The sequence below is a fragment of the Harmonia axyridis genome, chromosome X (genome assembly GCF_914767665.1).
Source record: "Harmonia axyridis chromosome X, icHarAxyr1.1, whole genome shotgun sequence".
In the NCBI taxonomy this organism is placed as follows: domain Eukaryota; kingdom Metazoa; phylum Arthropoda; class Insecta; order Coleoptera; family Coccinellidae; genus Harmonia; species Harmonia axyridis.
In genome coordinates, this window is record NC_059508.1 from 30,670,928 (window position 1) to 30,678,427 (window position 7,500).

The following is a 7,500-nucleotide window of genomic DNA, read 5'->3' on the forward strand; positions in this document are numbered from 1 at the left end:
TCGGTATCTTAAATCGCGCCGTAAAGTCGTTCACGTCATGCATCGGTATCTTAAATCGCGCCGAAAAGTCGGCTCACGTCATGCATCGGCGTCTTTTTTTTGTGCCACCGATGCATGACGTGAACGACTTTTCGGCTCGATTTAAGATACCGATGCATGACGTGAACGACTTTACGGCGCGATTTAAGATACCGATGCATGACGTGAACGACTTTTCGGCGCGATTTAAGATACCGATGCATGACGTGAACGACTTTACGGCGCGATTTAAAGCTATACCGATGCATGACGTAAACAAGATCACACCGATGCAGCACGTTAACATTAAAGCCCGCCTAATCCGATCGATGGAGGCCGTCTCGAGTGTCCAACTTGCTCACAAGAGCCGAGAAACAAACCGATGCATCACGTAGACAAGATCGTACCGAATGTTAACACAATCCAAAAGGAAATAATCTTAGATGAATATCGATTCTGATTATTGATTTTTCTTTCGCGATATTGATAGAAGACATCTGAATGAATTTCGAATTAATTCCGAAATCAAAAAAATATTTTCAATAAATTTTTTTTCTAGAGTACCTCGGTCTTTTCTATTTTTTTTCCAAGTTTCGTACGTCAATCAACATACATCCCAGAAAAAATCATCTCTCTAACTATCCTGGTTCAAAAGTTGTATCGGAACTTTTCACGTCGAAAAAGAACATAGGCGAAAAAGGACGTGAACATTATTCCTTATAAAAATCAAACCCGACCATGGATTTTGATTCTGATTGTTGATTATCGCTATTAGAACACATTAGGAGGCAACCAAATCAAATTTGAGAAAATTCCACAATCAGAAAATTTTTTTCGAAAAAAAAAAAAAAATTCGAGAACACCTCGGTCATAGGCAAGTTATTTCCCACAATCCATTCCCCAATCAACGTACATCCCAGAAAAAATCATCTCTCTAACTATCCTAGTTCAAAAGTTGTATCGGAACATTTTCACGTCGAAAATATATCTCTAAGTCCAGACCGATGCACCACGTAATCTCGGGCAGACCGATGCACAACGTAAATGACGATCGGGACCGGGGCGATCGGTCGTATCTGACACCGCCGGCTCGGTTCTAACATCGTCAATGAGTCGGGGTTGTAAAAAAGGACGTGAACATTTTTCCTTATAAAAATCAAACCCGACCATGGATTTTGATTCTGATTGTTGATTATCGCTACTAGAACATATAAGGAGGCAACCAAATCAAATTTGAGAAAATTCCACGATCAGAAAATTTTTTTCGAAAAAAAAAAAAAATCGTAATCACCTCGGTCATGGCGAGTTATTTTCCGTATTTCATTCCACAATCAACGTACAACATAGAAGAAATCATCTCTCTAACTATCCTGGTTCAAAAGTTGTATCGGAACATTTCACGTCGTAATATCTCGCCAAGTCCAGACCTCGGCGATAGGTAGTATCTGACACCGTCCGCTCGGGACTGACATCGACTTGGACTCGGGCTGATGATGGGGAGGCGTTTAAGGACGTGAACATTTTTCCTTATAAAAATTAAAGTCGACAATGAATATTGATTCTGATTACTGATTTACGCTTTAAAAACACATTAGAAGGCAACCAAATCGAATTTGAGGAAATTCCACGATCAGAAAATTTTTTTCGAAAAAAAAAAAAATCCGAAAAATATTTTTCGATTCCGATTACTGATTTACTCTTTTAGAACACATTAGGAGGCAACCAAATCAAATTTGAGAAAATTCCACAATCAGAAAATTTTTTTCGAAAAAAAAAAAAATTCGAGGACACCTCGGTCATGGCAAGTTATTTCCCACAATCCATTCCCCGATCCACGTACATCCCAGAAAAAATCATCTCTCTAACTATCCTGGTTCAAAAGTTGTATCGGAACATTTTCACGTCGAAAATATATCTCTAAGTCCAAACCGATGCACCACGTAAACTAGGGCAGACCGATGCACCACGTAATATCGGGCAGACCGATGCAGAACGTAAACTCGATCATACCGATGCTTCACGTAATCTCGATCTTACCGATGCACCACGTAAACAAGGGCAGACCGATGCAGAACGTAAAGTAGATCTTACCGATGCACCACGTAATCTCGATCTTACCGATGCACCACGTAATCTCCATCTTACCGATGCACCACGTGAACTGGATCTTACCGATGCAGAACGTGAATTGGATCTTACCGATGCAGAACGTGAATTGGATCTTACCGATGCACCACGTAAACTCGATCATACCGATGCACCACGTAATCTCGGGCAGACCGATGCACAACGTAAATGACGATCGGGACCGGGGCGATCGGTCGTATCTGACACCGCCGGCTCGGTTCTAACATCGTCAATGAGTCGGGGTTGTAAAAAAGGACGTGAACATTTTTCCTTATAAAAATCAAACCCGACCATGGATTTTGATTCTGATTGTTGATTATCGCTACTAGAACATATAAGGAGGCAACCAAATCAAATTTGAGAAAATTCCACGATCAGAAAATTTTTTTCGAAAAAAAAAAAAAATCGTAATCACCTCGGTCATGGCGAGTTATTTTCCGTATTTCATTCCACAATCAACGTACAACATAGAAGAAATCATCTCTCTAACTATCCTGGTTCAAAAGTTGTATCGGAACATTTCACGTCGTAATATCTCGCCAAGTCCAGACCTCGGCGATAGGTAGTATCTGACACCGTCCGCTCGGGACTGACATCGACTTGGACTCGGGCTGATGATGGGGAGGCGTTTAAGGACGTGAACATTTTTCCTTATAAAAATTAAAGTCGACAATGAATATTGATTCTGATTACTGATTTACGCTTTAAAAACACATTAGGAGGCAACCAAATCGAATTTGAGGAAATTCCACGATCAGAAAATTTTTTTCGAAAAAAAAAAAAATCCGAAAAATATTTTTCGATTCCGATTACTGATTTACTCTTTTAGAACACATTAGGAGGCAACCAAATCAAATTTGAGAAAATTCCACAATCAGAAAATTTTTTTCGAAAAAAAAAAAAATTCGAGGACACCTCGGTCATGGCAAGTTATTTCCCACAATCCATTCCCCGATCCACGTACATCCCAGAAAAAATCATCTCTCTAACTATCCTGGTTCAAAAGTTGTATCGGAACATTTTCACGTCGAAAATATATCTCTAAGTCCAAACCGATGCACCACGTAAACTAGGGCAGACCGATGCACCACGTAATATCGGGCAGACCGATGCAGAACGTAAACTCGATCATACCGATGCTTCACGTAATCTCGATCTTACCGATGCACCACGTAAACAAGGGCAGACCGATGCAGAACGTAAAGTAGATCTTACCGATGCACCACGTAATCTCGATCTTACCGATGCACCACGTAATCTCCATCTTACCGATGCACCACGTGAACTGGATCTTACCGATGCAGAACGTGAATTGGATCTTACCGATGCAGAACGTGAATTGGATCTTACCGATGCACCACGTAAACTCGATCATACCGATGCACCACGTAATCTCGGGCAGACCGATGCACAACGTAAATGACGATCGGGACCGGGGCGATCGGTCGTATCTGACACCGCCGGCTCGGTTCTAACATCGTCAATGAGTCGGGGTTGTAAAAAAGGACGTGAACATTTTTCCTTATAAAAATCAAACCCGACCATGGATTTTGATTCTGATTGTTGATTATCGCTACTAGAACATATAAGGAGGCAACCAAATCAAATTTGAGAAAATTCCACGATCAGAAAATTTTTTTCGAAAAAAAAAAAAAATCGTAATCACCTCGGTCATGGCGAGTTATTTTCCGTATTTCATTCCACAATCAACGTACAACATAGAAGAAATCATCTCTCTAACTATCCTGGTTCAAAAGTTGTATCGGAACATTTCACGTCGTAATATCTCGCCAAGTCCAGACCTCGGCGATAGGTAGTATCTGACACCGTCCGCTCGGGACTGACATCGACTTGGACTCGGGCTGATGATGGGGAGGCGTTTAAGGACGTGAACATTTTTCCTTATAAAAATTAAAGTCGACAATGAATATTGATTCTGATTACTGATTTACGCTTTAAAAACACATTAGAAGGCAACCAAATCGAATTTGAGGAAATTCCACGATCAGAAAATTTTTTTCGAAAAAAAAAAAAATCCGAAAAATATTTTTCGATTCCGATTACTGATTTACTCTTTTAGAACACATTAGGAGGCAACCAAATCAAATTTGAGAAAATTCCACAATCAGAAAATTTTTTTCGAAAAAAAAAAAAATTCGAGGACACCTCGGTCATGGCAAGTTATTTCCCACAATCCATTCCCCGATCCACGTACATCCCAGAAAAAATCATCTCTCTAACTATCCTGGTTCAAAAGTTGTATCGGAACATTTTCACGTCGAAAATATATCTCTAAGTCCAAACCGATGCACCACGTAAACTAGGGCAGACCGATGCACCACGTAATATCGGGCAGACCGATGCAGAACGTAAACTCGATCATACCGATGCTTCACGTAATCTCGATCTTACCGATGCACCACGTAAACAAGGGCAGACCGATGCAGAACGTAAAGTAGATCTTACCGATGCACCACGTAATCTCGATCTTACCGATGCACCACGTAATCTCCATCTTACCGATGCACCACGTGAACTGGATCTTACCGATGCACCACGTAATCTCAATCTTACCGATGCACCACGTGAACTGGATCTTACCGATGCAGAACGTGAATTGGATCTTACCGATGCACCACGTAAACTCGATCTTACCGATGCACCACGTAATCTCGATCTTACCGATGCACCACGTGAACTGGATCTTACCGATGCAGAACGTGAATTGGATCTTACCGATGCACCACGTAAACTCGATCTTACCGATGCACCACGTAATCTCAATCTTACCGATGCACCACGTGAACTGGATCTTACCGATGCAGAACGTGAATTGGATCTTACCGATGCACCACGTAAACTCGATCTTACCGATGCACCACGTAATCTCGATCTTACCGATGCACCACGTGAACTGGATCTTACCGATGCAGAACGTGAATTGGATCTTACCGATGCACCACGTAAACTCGATCTTACCGATGCACCACGTAATCTCGATCTTACCGATGCACCACGTGAACTGGATCTTACCGATGCAGAACGTGAATTGGATCTTACCGATGCACCACGTAAACTCGATCTTACCGATGCACCACGTAATCTCAATCTTACCGATGCATCACGTAATCTCGATCTTACCGATGCAGAACGTAAACTCGATCATACCGATGCACCACGTTATCTCGGCAGACCGATGCAGAACGTAAAAAAAAAGCTTACAGCACGCGGTGTTCCCAAGCGGTCACCCATCCAAGTACTAACCGCGCCCGACGCTGCTTGGCTTCAGTGTTCTGACGAGAACTGGCAATTTCAGCGTGGTATGGCCGTAAACAACAAATATAGCGATATTTTCTATGATATCTCACTTTTTGGGAGCGGAAAGGACGTGAACGTTTTTCCTTATAAAAAATGAAATAACTTTTGGATATTAATTCTGATTGTTGATTTAAGTTTTAAGAACACATTAGGACATATCTCAATGAAATTTGAGGGATTTCCGAAATCGAAAAATATTTTTCGAAAAAAAAAAAAAATCCCAGAAGACCTCGGTCATCTCAAGTTTATTTCCATATTCTATTACACAATCAACGTACATCACAAAAGGAACCATCTCTCTAACTATCACAGTTAAATTTTTGTATCGGAACATTTCACGTCGGAATATCTCGCTAAGTCCAGACCGGGGAGATCGGTCGCATTTGACACCGTCCGCTCCGGTCTAACATCGTCTTGGAGTCGGGGTAACGATGGAGAGGCGTTTAAGGACGTGAACATTTTTCCTTATAAAAATTAAAGTCGACAATGAATATTGATTCTGATTACTGATTTACTCTTTTAGTACACATTAGAAGGCAACGCAATCAGATTTGAGGAAATTTCAAGATCAGAAAATTTTTTTCGAAAAAAAAAAAAATTCAAGAACACCTGGGTCATGGCAAGTTATTTCCCACAATCCATTCCACAATCAACGTACAACATAGAAGAAATCATCTCTCTAACTATCCTGGTTCAAAAGTTGTATCGGAACATTTCACGTCGAAATACCTCGCCAAGTCCAGACCGGGGCGATAGGTAGTATCTGACACCGTCCGCTCGGGACTGACATCGACTTGGACTCGGGCTAATGATGGGGAGGCGTTTAAGGACGTGAACATTTTTCCTTATAAAAATTAAAGTCGACAATGAATATTGATTCTGATTACTGATTTACGCTTTAAAAACACATTAGAAGGCAACCAAATCAAATTTGAGGAAATTCCAAAATCAGAAAATTTTTTTTCAAAAAAAAAAAAATCCGAAAAATATTTTTCGATTCTGATTACTGATTTACTCTTTTAGAACACATTAGAAGGCAACGAAATCAAATTTGAGTGAAATCCAAAATCAGAAAATATTTTTCGAAAAAAAAAAAAAATTCGAGAACACCTCGGTCATGGCAAGTTATTTTCCACAATCCATTCCCCAATCAACGTACATCCCAGAAAAAATCATCTCTCTAACTATCCTGGTTCAAAAGTTGTATCGGAACATTTTCACGTCGAAAATATATCTCAGAGTCCAGACCGATGCAGAACGTAAACTCGATCATACCGATGCTTCACGTAATCTCGATCTTACCGATGCACAACGTAAACTAGATCACACCGATGCAGAACGTAAACTCGATCATACCGATGCACCACGTAAACTCAGGCAGACCGATGCAGAACGTGAACTCGATCTTACCGATGCACCACGTAATCTCGATCTTACCGATGCACCACGTAAACTCGGGCAGACCGATGCAGAACGTGAACTCGATCTTACCGATGCACCACGTAAACTAGGGCTGACCGATGCATCACGTAAACGACGATCGAGAGGCGCGAAAGGACGTGAACGTTTTTCATTATAAAAATTGAAATAAATGATAAATAATGATTCTGATTGTTGGTTATCATTTTTAATAAGCATTAGGAGGCAACCAAATGAAATTTGAGGAAATTCCGATAATAGAAAATTTTTTCGAAAAAAAAAAAAAATTCATGAAATCCTCGGTCATCGCAAAATATTTACCATATTCTGTTCGATAATCAACGTATATTTAAGAAGGAATCATATCTGTATCTATCTTGGTTCAAATTTTGTATCGGAACATTTTGACCAAAGTCCGAGCTTCGGCCGAAACAGACACCGCTGACCTGGCCTATCGATCGACCGAGAGTCGGGGATAGAGCGTAAGTGTTGTCTGGAGGGGAACCCTGTGCTCTCCTGACATATATAGGGAAGGTGGTCGCGTTGGGCGATGCAGAACGTTTGGATCGGGAATTATATTTTTGGTTCAGCTATTGGAATATGGTTTATTGTTGGTAT

The 7,500-nt window shown here is 40.7% G+C and overlaps 1 non-coding gene across 1 annotated transcript; it reads right to left on the minus strand.

Annotated features, from left to right (window-relative positions):
• Window positions 1-5,360: 5,360 nt before the first annotated feature.
• Window positions 5,361-5,479, minus strand: LOC123688488. The gene has a single exon (XR_006750004.1). It is a non-coding gene; the product is annotated as a 5S ribosomal RNA (ribosomal RNA).
• Window positions 5,480-7,500: the final 2,021 nt, after the last annotated feature.